At 46.4% G+C, this 24,949-nt stretch overlaps 1 protein-coding gene and 1 non-coding gene across 7 annotated transcripts in view; one reads left to right on the plus strand and one right to left on the minus strand.

Annotated features, from left to right (window-relative positions):
* bcar1 (BCAR1 scaffold protein, Cas family member) overlaps window positions 1-24,949 on the minus strand; it is a 361,830-nt gene that overhangs the window by 47,821 nt on the left and 289,060 nt on the right. The window lies entirely within an intron of this gene.
* trnas-uga (transfer RNA serine (anticodon UGA)) lies at window positions 6,944-7,026 on the plus strand. Its single transcript has one exon. It is a non-coding gene; the product is annotated as a tRNA-Ser (tRNA).

A 24,949-nucleotide genomic window follows, 5' to 3' on the forward strand; every position in this document is an offset into this window, starting at 1 on the left:
CGATCAAAAACCAGAAAGCCAGGGCACCATGGTGGCGCAGTGGTTAACACTGATGCCTCATGGCACCGAGGTCCCAGGTTCGATTCCGGCCCTGGGTCACCATGGTTTGGAGTTTGCACATTCTCCCCGTGTCTACGTGGGTTTTTCCCCCACAACCCAAAGATGTGCAGGGTAGTGGATTGGCCATGCTAAATTGCCCCTTAATTGGAAATAAATACTCTAAATTTATTTTTAAAAACAGAAAGGTGTCATGATATGCAAACATGCAACCAATGAACACTTAGAATAAGACACAACCAATGGGCAGTCAGGAAATTCAGAGGTGTCATCAGCACAAGGGGACATGATATAAACACTATAAAAGGGATGAGGCACTCACACCCGGCCTCTTTCCACAGGCAGACAGCTAGAGAGTTAGACAGGGTTGATCAGCAGCATCACACCCCAGCACGTGGCTTAGAACAAGCTGGTACAGTTAGACTGAGTAACTAATTTGAGAACTGTGTTAATAGTTCAATAAACACGTTGAACTCACTTCAGAGTCTGGAGCATCCTTTAGTTAAGACTGCATCAAGTAGCAGCCTGTGTTATCCAAAGCAGCAAAACACAACAAAAGGTACATTTGAAAGAGCTGTAAAGGTAAAGTAGTGGTCAGTTTGGAATTTGATATGTATAATTGAATGAATTCCAATTATAACAGAATAGGACAAATTCCAAATATTCAATTCTATTAATAGATCTGGATTCTAATATTCTCCCATAGTTGACAAAGCTAATCCGCACTGCCACAGTTGGAATGAAGCTTCACCCACAGGCAATGCACATCAGGGATTTGGGCACAAGAGGGTTCCAGACCCAGTTGGAGTTTCCATTTAAACAGGTGAAAAATCCTGCAAGACCCATTACTGATCCCTGGATCCAAATTCCTAATGTGCACTCCCACCAGGCAAGGCTCCAGAATGGAACGACAAATTCTGCAAAATCCCCCCTTAGGTGCTGCAAATGCATTCTAGCTCGACTCCAGCCGACTTTCCACATGCCTTTTCTACCAACGCCTATAGACTGGTAATCCAAAACAGCCAGAGGAACCAGAGCATCTACCCAATCCATCGCAGCAAATGTTCGAGGCACAGCACAGGAGCATCTTATGTAAGGGTAGGAGGGATACATTAAAAGAAAAGGTGTGCAATGGGAATATATTTTGTAAGGAAAGAAGTAATACCTGAATACGGCAATGCTACATGTTGTAAGTAGCAGTGCTGTGCGTATGGTATTGCATGCCATGTAAAACTGGCTATTCTTAACAGATGGAGAGGGTGAAAAACACAACTAACTATCTGGCGTTGCTTAAAGAAATATTCTGGCAGCATGAGGGCATCACCCTTGGAGTCATCCTTTTGTGTTTTAATGAAGGTTTTATCAAATGCCAAAGGCTGTTCAGACAGAACTTAATGAATTTATTCCTTTTGAAAGAAAGACATACATCTCTAGCTATTCCTTCAAATGTTATTCAAGTATGAGACAGTGCTCAAATGTTTGCATATGTTGTATATATAGTGGCTACACTTCAAACGTATCTTATTGGCTGTAAGGCACCTTGAGGCCTCCCGAGATTGTGATAGCTGTAATATCAATACAAGTCTTTCATTCCTTTCATGGGATGTGGGTGTTGCTGACAAGGTCAGCATTTGTTGCCCATCCTTAATTGCCCTTGAACTGAGCGGCTTGCTCGGCAACTTCAGAGGGCAGTTAAGAGTCAACCACATTGCTGTGGGTCTGGAGTCACTTGTAGGCTAGGCCTGGTAAGGGCAGATTTCCTTCCCTACAGGATATGAGTGAACCAGATGGATTTTTCAGACAATCAAGTATAGTTTCATGGTCACCATTTCTGAGACTAACCTTATATTCTAGATTTTTATTAATTGAATTTAAATTCCACCAGTTGCCATGATGAGATTTGAACCCCTGTCCCCAAAGCTTCTGGATTAATAGTCCAGTGACATTACCACTGTGGTGGCTCGAGACATACACTGGAGGCTTCCAGTAACAAACAAAGGAGTTTATTGATGAAAGGCACAGAACATGATACAACAGGTCTTAACACTTCAGCTCCCTGGTCCATACTGGACGGGATCCTGCTCCTAGGGCCCTGTGCAAACTCACCATTGGCCAGGGTTCACACCCTCCCATGCAATTGGTCCCGAGTCAGTCATGTGTTCAGTGGAGCCTGCCCCCTTAAGGGGGCCGTGCTACTACAACATCTCCCCTATTTCTTTTTATATGTAAATGAAAAAACTATTATGGCTGAAAACACTTAGGTCATGCAGCAATTCAAGGCCCAAAAAACAGATAAGCTTAGTGTTACAGTCGCTACAAATAGCTTTTTAATTACTTCAGGCAATGTCCTCCCTTCCTTCTGTGGATGTGGTTCCAGGGATGAGGAACTTCAGTTTACGAAGACAGATTGGAGAATTTGGGGCTGCGATAGGGAGAAACTGTTCCCACCCGTGAAATGATTGAGAACGAGAGGGCATAAGTTTAAAGCAATTGGCAAAAAGCAAAAGTGAGAGGGTTGAAAAACTTCTTCGAGTGGTTAAGGTCTGGAATGCACTGACTGGAGAGTGTGGTGGAGGCAATCGAAGCTTTCAAATGGGAATTAGACTGTTATCTGAAAATGAAGAGTGTGCAGGACTATGTGGAGAAAGCGGGAGAATGGCATGAAGGGAATTGATCATTTGGAGCGCTGATGCAGAAATGAAGGGCTGAATTGGCCTCCTGCACTGTAGCAATTTTGTGATTCTACCCTGCCAAGCCCTTGTTGAACACGTTTCCACACAATGCCTCCAGTACTCGGTAATAGTGGCCACGTAAACATCCAGACGGTGGTTGTGACCGACTATCAGGCCAAGGGAGAGAGAGTAAATACATCATAGCCAAAACGCTGACAACATTTGGCTGTTCCAGATGTGAGTGGCAGTCTTCAAACTTGTGAAAGGCGCCATTTTCTACATTACCTCTTGGAGGCAGGGTACCAGTAGATTCCCCTGCATTGCACCAACTACTGCGCAAAGGTGACTTTTAGCCACTGTTAAACTTGTTGAAAGTTGTGACAGAAAATAGAAATCTAAAAAAGTTGTATGGGCTGACAATTTCTGGAACAAAATGTAGATCAGCTCATATTGTAACCAATTTACTGATTGCTCAGGAGCTGTGTGTTCAACTGACTTCAGTTTACTGCTAAAAATGGATAAATTATAACATTGTACCTGGAAACCTTTAACTCTGTCACAAACAATGTGCGTGAGGAAAAAGGTATTCTGGCACTTGAACAGTTAAAACTTCCCGGAGCAAAACACTTTGCACCTAATGTCTGGTCAATAAAGAAACCTTAGGCTTTTGGTTACATCTTTTGTCATCCTTTTCAGTTGTCTTAGCAAGCGAATAGCACTTTAATTTGTTGCTCTGCAGGAAGACGTTGTAAACTGGATCAGTGGGACCTTCTTTCACTGCAGGCAGCATCTGTGCAACACCACAAACCCTGACTGTCCACCACAAGCAGTTTTTGTGGCCTGCTAGTGAGATAACAATAGCTTTTGTGTTCAGTGAAGCATTTCTTAATGCAAATGCCTCTTTTCACATTTAGCGTTTTAATAACTAATCACATTTATTCCACATGACTCAGGATGCTTCTCTGGAGAGTGGAAGCCAACAGCAGCATTCAAATCCATAAAGCTTTTGGGTATAGCCCTTGTCAATTAAGGTCTAATACTAATGATCGGTCAAATCACATTGAGCAAAGAGTAGGGTGGAGTCTGCAATTCAAAGCAAGTTAAATACAAACCTGAAACAGTTGGTCCTAATTTCTCTGTCCAGCTAGCTGTGCCTGTACAGACTTAATCCACCAACCATTATGATCCTTTGATGGCATAGACACAAGGGGAGGGATTCTCCGATCCTGAGGCTAGGTGTTGTCGTCGTTGGAAACGCCGTCGCGTTCTCGACGGCGTCAACACGGTCCCAGGATCAGCAATTCTGGCCCCTCCAGGGGGCCAGCACGGTTCTGGAGCAGTTTGCGCCGCTCCAGCTGCTGATCCGGCCGTGGAATGGGCATCGGTGGATGCGCGCATGCCCAGTGGGTCCGGCGAGAACCTGCGCACGCGCAGTCCCACCGGCGCGATTTCCGCGAATGCGCGGTGTCTCCCTTGTCCGCGCCGGCCCCAATCCAACATGGCGCCGGTGCGGAAGAAAGGAGGCTGGGAGACAGAGAGACTGGCCCGCCGATCGGTGGGTCCCAATCACGGGCCAGGCCACATCGGAGGGGGCCCCCCCCGGGGTCGGACCCCCCCTCCCCCCCCCCCCCCCCCCCCCCCCCGGGGTCAGACCCCCCACCCCCACACACAGGCCGCCACCCGACCCTTCAACGCCGAGGTCCCACCAGCTCAGAGCAGGTTAGAACGACGCCGGTGGGACTCGGGCTTTTTTGTTTTACGGCCGCTCGGCCCACCTGGGCCAGAGAATCGCGGGGGGGCCACTTAGAGCTGCCCCCGACCAGCGCCGCGCCGACCACGCCATCCCCAATGGTGCCGATTCTCTGCTCTGTGGAGAATCGCGTCCCGGCGTCAAGGCAGCGTGGCGCAATTCTCGTGGCCCCCCAGCGATTCTCCGACCAGGTGCGGGGTCGAAGAGTCCCACCCAAGATTTGTTCCTTGAATTTACTCTGCATCCATGGTCCCCCCAAGAACCAGTAAAGTGTGTCCGTATGTATGCAGAGCTGTGGCACACAAAGAAGTGAACGACCTGCCTTTTCGTCACTGCCTCAGTTGTTGGAAACATAGTAGAGAATGGAAATTAAAAGAACAGCCAATTGTCGGAACCAAAAAACAAAATCAAAAGGTAGTTCTTGTTTAAAATAACTGTGTTGCAATCAAATTGTTGCTAGTTCACAAGCCAAGTTGTGTGTTCATTCAACTTATGCAAAAATTATTGCAACACTTGCAACTGAGTTAAAGAACCACTGCAGCGTTCAGAGTAATTTGGCACTGAAATAGTTACACTTCCCTGAACAAAACACTGTATTTGCACCTAGTGTCTAGTCAATAAAGAACCCCCAGGCATTTGGCTACATCTTTTGTCAAGTGTGAACAACATTTTACATAGAATTACATACAAATGCAACTCAAACAGGCCATTTGGCCCAACTTGCCTGTGCTGATGTTTACACAAAATCCCTCCCATTCCAGCTGTCTCATCTCACCCTTTTAGTACTCCCTTTACTCTCATGTGTTCATTCAGGCTCCTTTCAAAAGCATCCAAGCTATTTGCCTCAACCACTTCCTGCGGTGGAGAATTCCACATTCTAACCACTCTACGTAATGACATTTCCCCTTGGATTTATTAGTAACTATCTTGCATTTCAACTCCCTGGTTTTGGATTCTCCCACAAGTGGAAGCATTCTCTACACATCTACCCTCTTAACCTATTCATAATTTTAAATCATGTCACATCTTAGTCTACTCTTTTTGAAAGAAAAAGCCTTAAACTGTTCAATCTTTCCAATAGCTTAATCTCTTAATTCTGGCACCATCCTTTCTCCTTTCTCAAGTACGTCTACATGCTTTTGATAGGATGGAGAGCAGAACAGTGCACAGTGCAGCCTGACCTCGGTTCCCATACTCATTTAACATAACTTCACTAGTTTTAAATTCTATAAGCCAAGAGATAAAACCCAGTGGTTTGTGAATATTTTAAATTGTTTTGCTGATATGGGCTGGTGCTTTTAGTGATTAGCTCAGCTGTATCCCAAGACCCCATTGCCCCATTCAGTTTTTTATTTTCTAAGATTGTGGGGATGATCTGTTTTTCCTACTAGAGGCATCATGTCACATTAATGTTCTTTGACTGCTTAATTTTATTAAGCATTAACATGATATAATTGCAATAGTGACCACACATACAGTAACCGGACAGGCCTCAGTGACAGGAGTGATCAAAGGTGACTGGTCTGAATTTCTCTCTCGTTCATTCCAAACCACAAGTACGTTACCCTGCACGTTCTTCCACCCTCAATATGTTGAAGTCGAAACTCACTGTACTACCTCCTACTCATATTTACTTTTTCTCCCCACTTCTCACTGTACGAGTTCCTTTCCGTCCACAATCTTCAGCCTTCCGCAGCTAAAAAGATCAGTTAATCTCCATTCCCTGGCATGCCTTATGTCTTCTGTTTGATCCTTTCAGTCTCAATGGTGTCTGGACTATGGGCTTTGACCTTTCACCTTGGCTCCTCAATAAAGAAAAAAAAACAGGACACTGGAACACACTAGTAAAGCACAAGAGTAACCTTAAAGACAATTTATGCCTATAGCATGTCATTGCCAGTACTCCCACTGCTCATGGCATATGATAAAATGAAGCAGGTGACCTCTGCACTTCCCAATACGTCCTGGGACCTAATGTATCGTGGGTGCTCTCAGCAGAGTTCTGAGGAGGTAGAAAACAAGCCTCTTTGTATTGGATCTGCAACAGGAGCGGAGGAATCCTGTTGCACTCAAATAGGGAGCCTGACACATGGAAGTCAATAGATTCTAACAGCTCATTTTTCCCAGAATCCAAGTACTAGTAAAAAAAATGCCTCTCTATGTCAGATGACGTATCCTTAGGGGAAACCCATCATCTCCTGGAGTGCCTGATGGCATTGTCAGATAGGATGGGTGTAGATTCTGAGTCAGTGAAGGGTGGATTTTTAAATATAAAGTTCAACAATATTGCCCAATATCGCAGAATTAATACATTGCACAGATGAACTACCTGTTGTGATGCAAAAAGGGATTTTCACTACCTCATCTCCTGTAACAATAACTCAATGAGAGCCACTGTAAAAATAAACAAATCCAAGATATTTATTAACCTCGTCAGCTTAATTGAGCCAATTAACTGTCTCTTGCTGCGATGGCCGTGTGGTTAATGCGTTGGACTTGAAATCCAATGGGGTTTCCCCAGCACAGGTTCGAGCCCTGCTCCCAGCAGTTTGCTCAGCTTCCCAAAGAAACCGCTGCCTGGTGAATTAATCAGAATTGCTTTGGGTTTTGGCTGGTTAGCTCAGATGGTTTAAGCGTGGTGCTAACAATGCCAAAGGCGTGGGTTTGATCCCCATGCTGATTAATGGTGCTAACTTGTCTTTACACAAACAGGGTGCCTGGTATGTTTAGTATTAATTCTGCGATATTGTTTAGTTTCAACCACTTGGCCTTGGTATTAGATCCCCATATTGGCTACTGAGACTTGGCCAGTTTGAAGCATGTGAGTTATGTCCAGTGTCCAGTTATGATGGAGCTGGATAAAACACTGATTCAGTCAAACACTCTAGGTTAAGTTCCAGAGCCACAGAGTTCCATATCCTGGCACATAATAAACTGCTTTCATCAAGGAAAATGCCTCGATGTTTAACCCTTCAGGGCCTGCATGTCAGCTTTCTCTTCCTGACGTGTGAATATCCCTGAAGCTGTTGATGAATCAGAATTGTATAGGCTCTATTTAATCCAACGGCACATCCTGTAATTATCTTCCAATGACCATTAAATTTAATGTAATCCTGTTTTACAGTAGTTTAATTACTGTTTCATAAAATCAGAAATGATGATAAAGCCTCTCTTGCAGCCTTCTCTATGTTGCCATTAATCACTGCAATCCATCCTTACCACGATGACGGTGGTAAAAAATGCAAATATATAATTGCAAAACAAGGAGCATGGGTTGTGAAGACTCTTGGACCTGTTTGACCAGCAATTCTTCAGTAGTGAGGGAACTGCTGAACTGCATATCCAACTCTTATGGAGTACCTAGGGACAGGACTGTGGATGCCGTGTGACAATTAGGCACATCTTGGACACATGCTGAAGGCCACTGGCTTCAAGAGCCTGATCAGCCCTCTTTCCGCCCCTGCAGTAGGCCAGGCACCAGCTCCCTTCTGTTGGCCCCAACTTACCGGACATCCCAGGAGAAGGCCTGGAGCAGAACAATTGTACAACCCCAAACCCCATCAGATACAGCAGCACCTCTCATACTCAAAATGCTCAAAGCAATTTAGTCAGCAGTGCTCGGTTTGATAAACAGCAGCTGTAATTCGATAGCTCCAAATGGCTCCCTGACAATACCGCATAAAATTATACAATAACCATAATGTAACGTCTGTAGTGACGGTGCGACTTGTACTTTGCACTGTTGCCAAAATTATAATTTTGACGGGTGTATCATTTTCGCTTGCTTACTGTCACACTCAGTGCTTGGAGGCTTGCAAATAACATTCTGGTTATAATGGCCCTGGCAGTACACTAGGATATCTGAAAACTGTGGGAGTAAGGGGTAGTAGCTATATTGTCCACATACTACTCTTAAATCAGAGAAGTTGAGCTCTTGTGCCTTTTATGAAATAATATATATGTAGCTCTGCTTGTCAGCTTTTCCTTTCGGTATCAGACAGGTGCTGAAGCTCGTCACCACTTTTGAGGGTCTAGAAATTAAGCTATCACGGAGCAACTCCATGTTTGAATCCCTCCAGTCAGGCATCGACCTTCATCCCGGTACTGAATCAGCGCTCAAAGTCAGAAGTCACATCCTATGTGACTGACAAAGATAAACTTTCCCTCCTCATCCTTCTCGACCTGTCTGCAGCCTTTCACACTGTTCCACATCACCCCCCTTCAAAGCCTCCCCATGGTCACCCAGCTGGGTGAAACTGCTCTCACCTGCTTCCATTCTTATCTATCTAATCCGTATCCAGAGGGTCACTTGCAATAACGGATCTTTCTGCTCTGGCATCATGACCGTGTCCCCCAGGATCACTCCTTAGCCCATCCTACTTCTCATCCACCTGCTGCCCCTCAGCGACATCATCCGAATGCGCAGCGTCAGTCTTCACATGTATGCTGGCGCCACCCAGATGTACCTCACCACCACCCCTTTCACCTCCTCCATAGTTGCTAAAATATCGGACTGCCTGTCCGATATCTTGCATTGAATGAACAGAAATTTCCCCCTGTTAACTGTTGGGAAGACGGAAGCCATTGGGCAGGACTCTCTAACCCCCTGCCGGGTCGGAGAATCGCCGGGGGGCAGTCTGAATCCCGCCCCGCCGCCAGCTGCCGAATTCTCCGGCGCCGGTTTTCGGGCGGGGGCGGGGATAACGCCATGCCGGTCGGGGGCCGTTGGTAGCGCTCGCCCCGGCAAAGGGGGGGGGATCCGGCCCTGGGGGGAGAGGGGCCCCCACAGTGGCCTTGCCTGCGATCGGGGCCCACCGATCTGCGGGCAGGCCTGTGCGGTGGGCGCACTCTTTCCCACTGCGCCGGCCTGTGTAAAGCTCCACCATGGCCGGCGCGGAGAAGAAACCCCCTGCGCATGCGCAGGAAACATGCCGGCGGTTCTGCGCAAATTGGGATGATGTGGAGTTTATAAAGAGGATGCTGGGGAAGATACCGGACCTGGACTCGCACAGGTTGGTCATGGGAGGGGATTTCAACACAGTATTGACCCTGGCTTGGACCGGTCAAGCTCAAAAACGGGCAGGGTGCTAGCAATGGCAAAGGAACTAAAAGGGTTCATGGAGCAGATGGGGGGGGGGGGGGGGGGGGGGGGGGGGTGGATCCATGGAGACTTGGGCAGCTGAGGGTGAAGGAGTTCTCTTTCTACTCACACGTGCATAAAGTGTACTCCCGGATTAATTTCTTCATTTTGAGCAGGGCCTTACTGGTGGTGGACACGGGAATCGGTGATCACAATCTCAGACCATGCTCCGCACTGGGTTGACCTGCAGGTTAGTAAAGACAGTAACCAGCACCCGCACTGGAGGTTAGATGTGGGACATTTGGCTGTCGAAGGGGTGTGAGAGCAGCTGAGGAGATGTATTCAGAACTACCTGCAGGTCAACGACACGGGGGAAATTTCAGCAGCGATGGTCTGGGAAACACGAAGGCAGTGGTTAGAGAGGAGCTGATCTCGATACGGGCCCATAGGGAGAAGGTGGACAGGGCAGAAACGGACCGATTGGTTAAGGAGATACTACAGATCGATAGGAGGTATGCGGAGACCCCAGAGGCAGGGCTTTTAAGGGAACGGCGGAGGCTACAGGCAGAGTTCGGCTTGTTAACCACAGGGAGCAGCTGAGAAAGGCGAGGGGGGCGATCTATGAATATGGAGAGAAGGCCAGCAGAATGCTTGCACAGCAGCTTAGAAAGAGGAAGGCAGCCAGGGAGATAGGGAAAGTAAATGACGGAGATGGGAACCTGGTTGGAGATTCAGCAGGGGTGAATAAGGCATTTAGGGATTGCTACAGCAGGCTGTCTAGGTCGGAATCCCCTACAGGGCCAAAGAGGATGAGACACTTCTTGGCGGGGCTGAATTTCCCAAAGGTGGACGGGGAGCTGGTAGAAGGGCTGGGAGCCCCGATCGGATTGGAAGAGATAGTGGAGGGTCTGACGGCCATGCAGTTGGGTAAAGACCCGGGGCCGGACGGGTACCCAGTGGAGTTTTATAAAAGGTTCTCTGGGATATTGGGGCCGGTGTTGATGAGGATGTTCAATGAGGCAAGGGAAAGAAGGATGCTGCCCCCGACGATGTTACAGGCCACGATTGCACTGATTCTGAAGCGGGTCAAGAACCCGGAGTTGTGGGTCCTACAGGCCGGTATCCCTGTTAAATGTGGACGCCAAACTGCTGGCCAAAATGTTGTCCTCCCGGATTGAAGATTGTGTTCCGGACTTTATTGGGGAGGACCAGACTGGGTTTGTTAAGGGTAGGCAGTTGGAGGCCAATGTAAAAAGGTTGTTATATGTGATGCCCCCGGAAGGTAGGGAGGTGGAGGTAGTGATCGCAATGGATGCAGAAAAGGCTTTTGATCGAGTAGAATGGGATTATCTGTGGGAGGTACTGTGATGGTTCGGATTTGGGCAGGGCTTTATTGACTGGGTCAGGTTGCTGTATCAGGCTTCTGTGACAAGTGTACGGACGGATAGGACAACATCGGACTACTTTAGACTGCACCAGGGGACGAGACAGGGATGCCCCTCTCCCCACTGTTGTTCGCGCTAGCTATAGAGCCGCTGGCAATTGCTCTGAGAGCCTCAAGGGGCTGGTCCTGGGTGGGGGTGGAGCACAGAGTCTCGCTCTATGCAGACGACCTGCTTATGTATATATCGGACCCATTAGAGGGGATGAAAGAAACCATGAGGATTCTAGGGGAATTTGGCTGGTTTTCGGGGGAGAATCTAAATATGGGGAAAAGTGATATGTTTGCGGTCCAGGCGAGAGGACAGGAGAGGCGATTGGGGGAGCTGCCGTTTAGATTAGTAGGGGGAAGCGTTAGGTACCTAGGCATCCAAGTGGTGTGGGAATGGGACCGGCTGCATAAATTAAATCTGGCCCGGCTAGTAGACCAAATGAAGGACGATTTTCGGAGATGGGACGCGCTCCCGTTGTCATTAGCTGGGAGGGTGCAGACGGTGAGATGACGGTCCTCCCGAGATTCCTGTTCGTGTTTCAATGTTTCCCCATCTTTATTACGCGGTCCCTTTTTAAATGGGTCGAGGGGAACCAAATTCAGGTATCTGCAAGTGCGGGACTTCTTACGTAAACAGGTGTCAACCTTCCCGCTCCGACCACTAAGGGAGATTCAGGACAGGGTAGTTTCCAGAGGGTGGGTAGGAGAAGGGAGCGTCTCGGACATTTACAAGGAACTTATGGGGTCAGAGGAGACGCAGACCGAGGAGCTGAAGTGCAAGAGGGAGGAGGGGCTGGGAGGTGAGAGAGAGGATGGTCTATGGGCAGATTCGTTGAGTAGAGTCAACCCGTCCGCAACATGTGCCAGGCTCAGCCTGATACATTTAAGGTCGTTCACCGGGCTCACATGACAGTGGCCCGGATGAGCAGACTCTTTGGGGTGGAAGACAGGTGTGCAAAATGTGCGGGAGGACCAGCGAACCATGTCCACATGTTCTGGGCATGTCCGAAGCTTAGGGGATTTTGGCAGGGGTTTGCAGATGTCATGTCCACGGTGTTTAAAACAAGGGTGGCGCTGAGTCCAGAGGTGGCGATTTTCAGAATGTTGGAAGATCCGGGAATCCAGGAGGAGAAAGAGGCAGACGTTCTGGCCTTTGCTTCCCTGGTAGCCCGGAGACGGATACCATTAGCATGGAGGGACTCAAAGCCCCCGAAGTCAGAGATCTTGCTATCGGACATGGCTAGCTTTCTCTGTTTGGAGAAAATCAAGTTCGCCTTGAGAGGGTCACTGTTAGGGTTCGCCCAGAGGTGGCAACGGTTCGTCGACTTCTTCGCGGACAATTAATCTTCAGCAGAAGGGGGGGGGGGTAGTTTAGCTTAGAGTAGGGGGTTAATAAAGGTGGGACCTGTAAGGGAGGGAGATGGCTTTTGCACTATGTTTATAGTTTCATGTACATTGTTTATTGTGTTGTTGTTATAATACCAAAAAATACCTCAATAAAATGTATATTAAAAAATAAAAGAAATTGAAAAGAGCACTTGGCAAGCCCAAGTTCAAAGTATCTTGGTGTTTTAAGTTTTAAAAACCAAATCAATTCCATAAACAGCAGTAATAGAGCAGCTCTTTCCAAGCGGGTATTCCTACAGACATGCTAAATGTTGACCAAAGTGGAGAATTATATTGTGAGACAAGCTAAAACACACACATGGCATTTATCTGTCAAGGCATGGTACAATCTAGAGGGCATTGAGGTGATGTATACGGTCACATCTAACACGTCCAATGTGATCCTGGTGCCAGCAGAGTCTACAACATGTACTGTATCGCAAAACTAGGATTACGTCATCTTTAATTCTTGGACAAAGGCACTTACTGAAGCAATTGCCCGATGGAACACAACAGAAGGCAATAAGTGGATCTGTGTAGCTCATTCCTGCTGCCCATACCTGTCAACAAGGCATCAGCTGCAGCAAGCTAATTAAGTGATCCGATTAGACATTGCTGTATCTTCAGAGTCGACACTGAAAACAAGTGAGTGGCATGTCCTGCTTTGTCGTTTAAAAGAAAGCAAATTAAGTCAGCAGGACAAACAGCAGCAGAATACTACACTGTCTAAGTTAAGCGGACAGGGAAATTTACTGTACTCCGAGTTATTTTCTGACCATCAGGCACCATTGGGAGAAGAGGCAAAAGAAGTAATCACTTCAATCATGAAGGATTAATATGGGGCGGAACTCTCCCATAGTGCAGTCAGAGCTTGAAGTGAGACATTGAAAACCGCTTTACATAGTCATTTTTAGAAAAAATCATGGCAGGTCCTGGATCTTGGCAAAAGGTATTAAATATTTAAGTTCATGATCTTTTGTTATAATTATGAAAGAATGTTGGGTTCATGCATCTACAGGGAGGGAATAAGAGTGAAAGCAGGTTGCTTGGTGCTGACTCACCCACCATTCTACTATTGCTCCCAACACTGACTAGAGCTACGCCTATTGCTCTTCAAAGTTGCACTGTAGCTGCTTCATCACTAGACATGTATTCATATCAGTTGCACCACTGCCATTTATGGACATAAAGCTCATCTGTTCCACTTTTACAGAATTCGTCTGTCAAATTTGAATAAAATAAGACTTTGATACCCTCAGTTTAAATTTGCTGAATGAATGGCACCTTGGGCCAAAATCATGGGCGCGATTCTCCAGTCCCACGCCGGTAGCGAGAATCGCCTGGGCCGCCGCAATTTCCGGGGACGCCGGTCCGACGCCCTCCCGCGATTCTCCCAAGCGGCGGGAACGGGCCGGTCGGGTTTCGCGGGCCGCAGGCCGGAGAATCGCCGGAGATACCCTAGATGGCGATTCTCCGGCACTCCCGCGATTCTGAGGCCCGGATTGGCCGAGCGGCCAGGCCAAAACGGCGGGTTTCCCCCGGCGCTGTCCACACCTGGTCGCTGCAGTCGTGGGCGGTGCGTGAACGCTGGGGGGGCCGGCCTGTGGGGGGGCTTGGGGGGATCCTGCACCGGGCTTCACCTTGAATGTGGGGTGGCCCGCGATCGGTGCCCACCGATCGTCGGGCCGTCCTCTCTGAAGGAGGACCTCCTTCCCTCCGCGGCCCCGCAAGATCCGTCCCCCATCTTCTTGCGGGGTGGATTTGGACAGGACGGCAACCACGCATGCGCGGATGACGTCCGTTATGCGGCGACGGCCGCGTCATCTATGCGGCGCCGCTTTTACGCGGGCGACAAGGCCTGGCACGGGTAGATGACGCGGCCACGATACTGACCCATTGTCAGGGCCTGAATCGGTCGGGACCGGGGCCGTTCCGCGCCGTCGTGAACCTCAACAGCGTTCACGATGGCGCGGCCACTTCGGCATGGGGGTGGAGAATCGCGCCCCATATTGTTGAATTCCTAAATAAAATTAAAATGACCTCTTCCACAAAGGGTCCATTAAGAGACGAGCGGGCATGATTTACCAGCCGTGGCCCGCTGGAATCAGATTGGAATGCAGCCAGTAGATCCTGGGAAATTCCTCTCCTGGGATTCCCGATGGTCGTTGCGCCTCACGAGATCTTGTGAGATGTCGTGATCTGGATCCTGCCCACAATGGGCGCAGCACAGATTTGCATAGTTAAAAGAGCTTAAGAGATCACTTAAGTTCTGCTGCCGCTGGATCTAACAGGCACCCGGCATCTATTGGTCTCGCCAAAGAGACCCCAGCCAGGCCAGTTTAGCATTGGTCCCCACAAACAGGGACCAGGTGAAAATGCACGGGGGGGGGGGGGGGGGGGGGCTCGAGGATCTGCCAACAGGTGAGTTGGGGCATTAAAGGGTTCTGGGAGTCGGGTCAGGGGTTTGAGGGACTGTGGCGCCACTTTTGAATGCTGCCCCGATCTCTTCCAGCACTGAGGAATTGTGCTCGGCAGAGTTCCTCGCTGCAGGAAATTACCTTAAGTGCGGCCTCAGGGAGGATTCCGCCAGGGCCCGGAAACGAAAGAGTATCATTCGATAGAGGGGTCGTTCCCAGCGCGAACAGACTGTATTTTATTTGAGTTAAATCGCACCGTGTTTTAAAATGCTGCTTTAAAACCAGCGGTTCATCATTACAGGAATCATGGTTGATCCTAATGAGCTAATATCATCATGTGCTATTTGTGTGTACACTAAGTTGGAACAAGTAGCAGCAGACTGTACAGAAATCACACCGGATTGGATAAACATTGCCACGGTAGTCCTTCTATCCAATGCACTTTGATGACTTTCCCACCCCTACTTTCATAATTCAAGCTGTCAAGTTATCATCACAGTTAATCAGCTATTAGAATGGCAGACTTTTTAGAGATCCAGTGATATTTATCAATGTATCATATTGAGTAGGATATTAGGGTTTGGAAACCGTGCTGCGGGTAAATAAGTTAGCATCTCCATTAAAACAGCAGAGGAAGACATTTGCAGCCGAATGCTGTGCAGCAACACCCACTGGCATTTCAGAGCTTGCAAATGTTTAAAGAAAATAGAACTGACAAAGTTCTCTTGCATGATTTGAAACGTGCAATTTTCTTCCTGCCCGATCTGGATTCCAACCCTGCAAGCTCCCACTCGTTATCACACGTAAAACATCAAATTACTGTGTGCCATTTTTTTTTTAAGATGTGGAGATGCCGGCGTTGGACTGGGGTGAGCACAGTACGAAGTCTTACAACACCAAGTTAAAGTCCAACAGGTTTGTTTCGATGTCACTAGCTTTCGGAGCGCTGCTCCTTCCTCAGATGAATGAAGAGGTCTGTTCCAGAAACACATATATAGACAAATTCAAAGATGCCAAACAATGCTTGGAATGCGAGCATTAGCAGGTGATTAAATCTTTATAGATCCAGAGATGGGGTAACCCCAGGTTAAAGAGGTGTGAATTGTACCAAGCCAGGACAGTTGGTAGGATTTCACAGGCCAGATGGTGGGGGATGAATGTAATGTGACATGAATCCCAGGTCCCGGTTGAGGCCGCACTCATGTGTGCGGAACTTGGCTATAAGTTTCTGCTCGGCGATTCTGCGTTGTCGCGGGTCCTGAAGGCCGCCTTGGAGAACGCTTACCCGGAGATCAGAGGCTGAATGCCCTTGACTGCTGAAGTGTTCCCCGACTGGAAGGGAACATTCCTGCCTGGTGATTGTTGCGCGATGTCCGTTCATTCGTTGTCGCAGCGTCTGCATGGTCTCGCCAATGTACCACGCTTCGGGACATCCTTTCCTGCAGCGTATGAGGTAGACAACGTTGGCCGAGTCGCACGAGTATGTACCGCGTACCTGGTGGGTGGTGTTCTCACGTGTAATAGTGGTATCCATGTCGATGATCTGGCACGTCTTGCAGAGATTGCCATGACAGGGTTGTGTGGTGTCGTGGTCACTGTTCTGAAGACTGGGTAGTTTGCTGCAAACAATGGTTCATTTGAGGTTGCGCGGTTGTTTGAAGGCAAGTAGTGAGGGTGTGGGGATGACCTAGGCAAGATGTTCATCGTCATCAATGACGTGTTGAAGGCTGTGAAGAAGATGACGTAGTTTCTCCGCTCCGGGGAAGTACTGGACGACGAAGGGTATTCTGTCGGTTGTGTCCCATGTTTGTCTTCTGAGGAGGTCGGTCCGGTTTTTCGCTGTGGCGCGTTGGAACTGTCGATCGATGAGTCGAGTGCCATATCCCGTTCGTACGAGGGCATCTTTCAATGTCTGTAGATGTCTGTTACGCTCCTCCTCGTCTGAGCAGATCCTGTGTATACGGAGCGCTTGTCCATAAGGGATGGCTTCTTTAATGTGTTTAGGGTGGAAGCTGGAGAAGTGGAGCATCATGAGGTTATCCGTAGGTTTGCGGTAAAGCGAAGTGCTGAGGTGACCGTCCTTGATGGAGACGAGTGTGTCCAAGAATGCAACTGATTTTGGAGAGTCGTCCATGGTGAGTCTGATGGTTGGATGGAACTTATTAATGTCATCGTGTAGTCGTTTCAGTGATTCTTCGCCGTGGGTCCAAAGGAAAAAAATGTCATCGATGTATCTGGTGTATAACATCGGTTGAAGGTCCTGTGCGGTGAGTAGGTCCTGTTCAAACTTGTGCATGAAGATGTTGGCGTATTGGGGTGCGAATTTGGTCCCCATGGCTGTTCCGTGCGTCTGGATGAAGAACTTGTTGTCGAAGGTGAAGACGTTGTGATCCAGAATGAAGCGGATGAGTTGCAGAATTGCGTCTGGAGATTGGCAGTTGTCGGTGTTGAGTACTGAGGCTGTTGCAGCAATGCCGTCGTCATGGGGGATGCTGGTGTAGAGTGCTGAGACGTCCATTGTGACGAGGAATGTTCCTGGTTCAACTGGTCCATGGGTGCTGAGTTTCTGTAGGAAGTCCGTCGTGTCGCGACATTTTTTTTTTTAAGACCCAGCATTAGTGCCACACTTCAGAACGCAGCAGGCCACTTCAGTGCACTCATTGCTGTTAACGCAGACAAATGCAACATCCAGCTGAAGGCACAGCAAAATTCACCAAAAGTCAAAATGAGATGAACAACCATCTTATTCTGCTTTTGACAGTTCCGGTTGAAGTAATAATGCTGGTCATGCCACAGAGAATTCAGCAAATAAGTGCCATGAGATTTTTTCTACATCAAACATTCGTCTCACAGGGTCTCAGTTTAACATCTGATCCCAAAGGTGGCACCTTAGACACACAGACATAATGCTTGGATCTCAATCCAGAACTTGGAGCTTGGAACTTGAAGGCAAAAGTGCTAAAGATCAAGACGAGCTGACACTTCAGTAACAGAAGCACAGGCACTTTCCATACATTTCTATTTCCAAGCTTTTGCATGAGGGGACTTGCAATGATCATTGTAATGCCTGTACTGATGCTGATTGTCCAGCTGGGTCAGACACACTGACCAATGGACAAATCTCGGGAACAGCACTGATCAAAGCAACTGCCAATTTTATTTTTAAGTTTGAGGTTTAGCTTTGGGCCCAGTGGCAATAATACAAGAAGTGAATTGGGTATTGTTTAGAAGCCGGCTGTAAAACTTTGCATTGGTTTAAAAGAACTCTCAGCATAATTCACTAAATAAAAAAACAATGGTTTCCATGTGATCTAACCCAGCCTGCATGGCGAAAAAAGCCAAAGCAATCACAAAGACAAAAATACTTGCTTTGTACATCATTTAATCAATCATTAAAAGCCACCATTGGGATATCCTTCCCAGGGACCTTCTGCAGTTTAGTTCCACAGACCCTGTGCGATGATTGTCCCTAGACTCCTGCAGACCATGAATCTCAGTATTTCAACATGGCCATCTCAGGAATCATTGACCTGCCTGCACCACGAGGCAACTGCAGGAGAGCAGCAACGTGCACAGGAAGAGCAGAGTTTGAGGCATCAGGGGGTGAGAGAAGAGGGACGAGGAGCACAATGGAGAAAGGGTCACTACCCTGATCACAGGATCTACAGGCAGAGGTGAAGCTGCCTGCACATGACTGAGAACTAGTGTCGAAGGAGACTGCGACTCTCTACAATGCCTCAGTGTAGACCTTTGTGGCATCTCACTGGCGGTTTCACGCCAGTGCATCATCAAGGTGACAGGTCCCCTCTTTGTCAAGGCTGGACAACGTATCTGATTCACAACTTGTTGCTAACTTTTGGTTGGCTCTTAAATCGTAATTTGCTCTGTTTGTTTAACCTCTAGAGTCGCCAGGTATCTTTATGATACCGCCACGAGGTTCAAGTAATGATCAATAACTCAACACACCAATTAGTAAGATTCAAATCAAAGCACATTTATTATACATAGTAAATCACTACTCATGCATCAACTCCACTTTCTAGGCTATTCTATCACTACAAGGCCTATACTTAGCTTCAGACTGGCCCACCAGGTCAGGGGAACAAATGGCCTTTCGTTCAGGTCCCGAGTCGGCAGGATTCAAAAGCTGGTATGGACTTGTAGCTAGGAGCGCCTATCTCGTAGCGAGCGTTGACTTGAGACTTACTTGGTTGGCGGCAGCGAGGCAGGTCACTGTCAAGGGTTGGTTCGAGCTGCTGAGTGACCCTGCCAAAGAAGGACGATTTGAACTTGGGGGCTTTACTTTATAGTCCCCAGGGGCTTTCCGCCCTTCGGGGCGGACCCCGTACCTGGTTCCAAGTGATTGGACTACTTTCCGATCACTTGGATCGATTTCTCCAATACTGGAGTTGTTCCCTGATCGTTGGGCGGTCCCTAAATGTCCGTTGGCCTCCCTTTGTCTTGGCTTCTGCTGGCGCTGAGGAGTCTGGCTTGGCTTTATTCACCTTAGCTGTTGCGATTGTGCCTTGGAATCGCTCATTACTATGCAGATAGCTGCTGCATTACTATGCAGATGGCTGCTGGTTTCAGTGCTGTCTGGTTCCTTACAGGTTTCAATACACATGAGTTCTGTATTTGCTAGTCTTTGCTGTGTTGGCTGAATTTCCCTTCAGCCTTTGCAGTTCCCCATTCATTTTAAGTCGGGAAGTGGCCAACTCAGGTGGCTACAAACTGATGAGGCATTACAGGCTCAGAGGGCACAGGATTTGTTGTCTGGACCAGCCGGCTAGTGCCCTGCAATAACCTCCTACAAGGGTCCCAATCACTGTGGTAGTCTGTTGCACTTTCCACAACATGGTCGTCCAGAATGGTGTGAGACTTTGAGGATGGTGAAGCTCTGGAAGGGGACAGCTCATTATAGGAGGAGCAGGAGGTATGAGGAGGAACAATTAGAGGTGGAGGGAGATGATGCTGAACAGACAGGTGCCCCTGGCACCTGACATGGGGGGGGGCTCCTACTATCCTCTGAGAAGAGCATCTCACTTCTCTCGGACACAAACTCGCTCCCTCAGGAAACAAGCAGCCTCAGTAATGGCCAGTGGCGGACCTACATTTTTGGGGCCCTGAAGCTTGAACTGTTATGGGGGCCCCTTCGCAACCATCAACGAGATCTGGGTCACCACGGTTATCTTCTTCAATGGGGTTGTTCCACAACAGACCACCACAAAGTTTTTTTAAATTTAACCACTACATCTCAGATTTTGATGAAAATTGCTGTACTGGATTATCTCACATGTCAAAGTCACTGGTGTGAATAAAAATTTCCTATGCCTTATAGTTTTCGAGTAATGGGAGGATGCAAATTAGGGAAATGTTATATACATGCATGATGCATCATAGAATGATTAAATAAAACATAGAAAAGATCACAGTCAATATAATCTTTTATTTTAGACATCTATGAGAATACATACTACATGAAGCACATTTTCCAAAATACTCTTTTTTCTAGCAACATATTCACGTACAGTTTTGTCATATGAGAGCTTCCTTGCAATGTCATTTTCTAGAGACAATATGTATAAAGAATTTAAGCGCTCTTCAGTCATGGTAGACCGAAATTTGTTCTTTAAAAAGAATAGCTTTGAAAAATTCCTTTCTGCTTCACAGCTCGTGATAGGCATTGTGAAGTACAGCTTAAGCGCAGTAGTAATATTGGGGAACACTTCAATTATTTGTTGCTCACAAATAAGCTGAAGAACTTCTGCGCATTGCATTTTAGATGCCGTGTTTTCTTCGGTGTTCTGGGATTTCCTAAGGTGCAAATATTCTTTGAACTGATAACACTCGTTTACTAATTTGTGGTCAATATCATCTTTGCAATACGATATTATAAATTTAATACTGTCCTCATCAATTTCAGAATTGTTCACCAATTCTGAGAGGAACTTGAACCTTTTCGCAATCTGCTCAAATGGGTCAATCCTCTTGCGTAACTGGAATATCAAGCAGTCATCGAGTTGATAGAGAACTTCTATCCTAAATTTGTCAGTTCCTCCCAAAGAAGCAATACCACTTGTTCCATCTGAAAATTTCGTTGTAACAATGCGTTTGGAAGCATCAGAATAACTTGAGGTGATATCTTCACACAAACCTTTTGCTTCTGATTCATAGTGTGCAATCCTATCGGCTGAATTTTCTCTGAGTTCTTTAACAAACGAAAGTAAAGATGATAGCAGAAGATAACCTTCAAATACATCAAAACCAGGGTTTGGAGTTTCTTACTTGTTTTGTTGAAACGCTCCAGCACTTCTTCGCAAATGACTGTTAATATAGCATATTCCAGCTTTACCAACTTGTGGTGTAAATTCTTTGCATCGCGTTTACATTCAGGCTTCTCTTCTGAGTCTTCAAAAATATGTTTGAGTTTGTGTAAAATACCCAAATATCCATTTTTAATTGCCCGGACTGCTTCACAGTGTGCTGACCATCTAGTTACACTTAAGCTCTTTAGAGAAAAATGTAGATTGCCCTGTGTGTTTAAAATCCCCCATCTTTTTAATTTTACAATTATTTGAATACTTTTCATAATAAACACCTGTAATTTAACATAAATTCACCCTTTTATTCCTTTTTCATAAATACTTGTAATATAGTATTAGCCTAGGCTATGCGGTCGTAGACTACCTTCCGTTCACCTCTTCATAAAAACAATAGGCTTAGGCTAATCTAACACTATTTCACCTTTATTACTATCCTTACTTTTCTAAATATAACATTTATTTTTGAGTAGGGGTAATTAAAATATTGTATCCTTATGAACACTTTACTGAAAAAAATGTCTTGTCTAGATCGCTATCAGGAGTGCTATCACGTGGAAAATTCACGTTAGCATTGCGATTGCCTTTTCAACGGCTCCCCTTTTTTGTTACGACACGTCATCTACTGTTTATATTTCTGTCATACATGTTAATAGTGTTTTAAATTATTTATAATTATTTTATATTAAATATATTTAGAATGAAACATCCTTAATTTGAACATTTTTTTGTTTACGGCTAGCCTACATGATACTTTAATAACCTTTTAACTTTAATAACCTTTTAATTTTTATTTTAACTATTATTTTGTATTGAATTACACTATTTTATTAATATTATTATTTTTTTAAAAACCCTTCTCATACAGTAGACCCAACATTTTTAAGCAATGTGGACTAAAGTCGCTTCTGGGGCTCCTCCAGGATTAGGGGCCCTGAAGCTTAAACTTCATTAATTTCATAGTAGATCCACCCCTGGTAATGGCTACCAGATGTGTCTGAATGAGTGTGTGTCCCCCCCCCCCCCCCCCCAAATCTATCTGAACTGCATCTATTCCTGACCATCACGCTCTAATTGGACAAGAAACCCAACTCCATATAAATGGAGGGCCGGTCCCACAAAAATCTGAACTTCAGTCAGATGCAGGTTTCTGACACACAAACAGACCAAGCTCCTGTTTCCTACCCCAGTGGTTAAAGCCATACTATTTCTGTCCTGCATTCTTAGGAATCATCAACCAGCCTACACCATGAGACATGAGGTCAGGCTTACTTAAAACTGAAACTCAGTCCACACTGCTGATGATAAAAGTTAATCTTAACTCCCGAGTCCTGAAGATATTACATTCAGTTTGGATCCTAGCAGATTCTAAGTGAATGCAATCTTCCAGGATGTGCACTCTTGATTGTCCTTGATCACTGCCTACGGCAGAGGGAGGTCATCATCATCTTCATCAACAATTTATTTAACATCTTAACAAAGCATCCCAAGGAGTGCCATGCTTTCAATTTTCTTTGATACTGCTAAATGTAGGTGATAATTAAATTATCTGCTAGTTGCTGACTAATTGGGTCCTAGAAAACCCACAATTTTAATAAAAGGCTTAAGAGCATTTGCTTCTACTAGAAGAGATTCATCCATTTCATCAATTAGAAGAAGCAACATGGAAATGCAAACCTCCAACTAAGGTGCAGCAAGAATTGTCAACGTTAAATTGGTCTGCTGAATATACTGTCCTGCGCACCAAGTAAACTGTCCCCTGTCTATAATGTTTAGTGAGGTTGATGTACTACATGGTGTTTCAATATAAGGCTAAAGATTCCAAGTTTGATCCCTGATTGTGCTCAAATATGTCTTGTTCAGGAATGCCAGTGTCCTATAGCCAGACAGCTGCAAATGGCCTCGGCCGTGCTGTGCTAGTGAAGGTGAATGAATGAAAATCATTCACCTCACCTGCTCACTAGAATCATACAAGAATCATAGAATCCCTACTGTGCAGGAGGCCATTTGGCCCATCGAATCTACAATGACCCTTCGAATGAGCACCCTACCCATCTCCACTCCCCTGTTCGCCCCGCCGTATCCCCGTAACCTAACATGCACATCCCTGGACACTAAGGGACAATTTAGCAAAGGCCAATCCACCTAACCTTCACAACTTGGGACTGTGGGAGGAATCCGGGGCACCCAGAGCAAACCCATGCAGACACTGGGAGAATGAACAAACTCCACACAGACAGTGACCCAAGGCCGGAATTGAACCACTGCAGGAATTGCATGCGTGTCATGGATATGGAGTGATGACATGACCAGACTGGGTTGTGCTGATGTCCAATTAAACCATCAGCACACACTACCACTGATCACACATTAACTGTTTGGGTGGGATTGTGAATGGCGATGAGGCAAGGTGAGAAAAATAGAGGAGTGCATAAAAACAGAAGAGTAAAGTAACCAGTGAGTACTGGTTGGCAGATGCAACAAGCCTTCAGTGCCACCTGAAAGGTGTTGGATAGGAAGCCATTAAGTGAAGGATGGACAAAAACTGTCAAATGAAAACCACAGCAACACATGATTATTTTGCTGTGGTCCACTAGGGGTTAAAAGGGGTCATATTGAACAGACATAAATTAGGTAGTATGTAAAACAATGGATCCAATTAGGTTTTGGTCATTTCAGGATCAGGTGTAGTTTGTAAAAGACAAAATTATGGTCCTTGAAAACAATGAGGATTTTCCGTCCCACCAGCCTTGTTTTCCGGCGCAGCGCACCCCCACCGGCAGTGGGATTCTCCGTTTCCACAGCCGGCCAATGGGATTTCCCATTGCGGCTGCCCACACGCTGTCGGGAAACCCGCGGGCGTGGGTACACTGCTGGCGAAGCGGAGGATCCCGCCAACAGAGAATCCCGCAGAATGAGTGTTAGGAACATCACCATCAACCCAGTTGGTTATACAAGCACCCAATAATGGAAAAGATCACAAGGTTTGTGCATTTCTTAAATTCAACATCCACCTTGATTTTCAGAGATCAGTAATGTCAAGGGTATGTTTTGTTAATAAGATTTATTTCATTGGATGGCCTGATCTCCATTAAGCAATTTTTGTCTTTATGAACATGAAATCTTGTTATGGGCCACTCTGGGTTTTGTGCAGCAGAAAAGGATTAGTCTCTCTTCCCCTTAACACATGATAATGTAATTAGACTCGCAAGAGATCCGTTGGCTGTGCTTCCTCACACGCACAGGGCTCCTGATAATGATTTACCTGCATGGCCTGTACCAGATGTGACGGAGCATCAAGGGCAATAAAAAACAGGAGCAGTATTCCACTTACATCACAAATAAGCAGTTATCACAGAGCTGCTGAAGACAAACAAAATAAACACTCACTCTACACATGTGCAAAGGATGTTCTGCCCTCCGGGTATAAATATGGCAATGTGTAACCGCTATTGATCTTATCATTGAGCAAGCAGCCTCAGGCACTCATTAGTCTTCTGACCTGCATGTTACTCTAGTTGCACCTCATAGTCGACAACAAACATATGGTACAACAGTTTTATCCAGCACGGTAAATCACCTTCACAATGTAATTCGGCATTTACACCTACAACAGTGATTCTGAAATCTACAATACGTCACTGATAGGTCCTGTACTGTGACACACGCTACTCAAATTCTTTCTTCTCCCCATAGATAAAAGATCACAGCTGCTCAGTAGCAAGCTAAGTACTGGAAGCAAATCCAAACACAAATATACTGCAGATGAAGAGTCAATCAGATTCTGAAACGTGGGCTCAGTTTTCTCTCCCTCCAGATGCTGCCAGACCTGCTG

The sequence above is a fragment of the Scyliorhinus torazame genome, chromosome 10 (genome assembly GCF_047496885.1).
Source record: "Scyliorhinus torazame isolate Kashiwa2021f chromosome 10, sScyTor2.1, whole genome shotgun sequence".
Taxonomy (NCBI): Eukaryota; Metazoa; Chordata; class Chondrichthyes; order Carcharhiniformes; family Scyliorhinidae; genus Scyliorhinus; species Scyliorhinus torazame.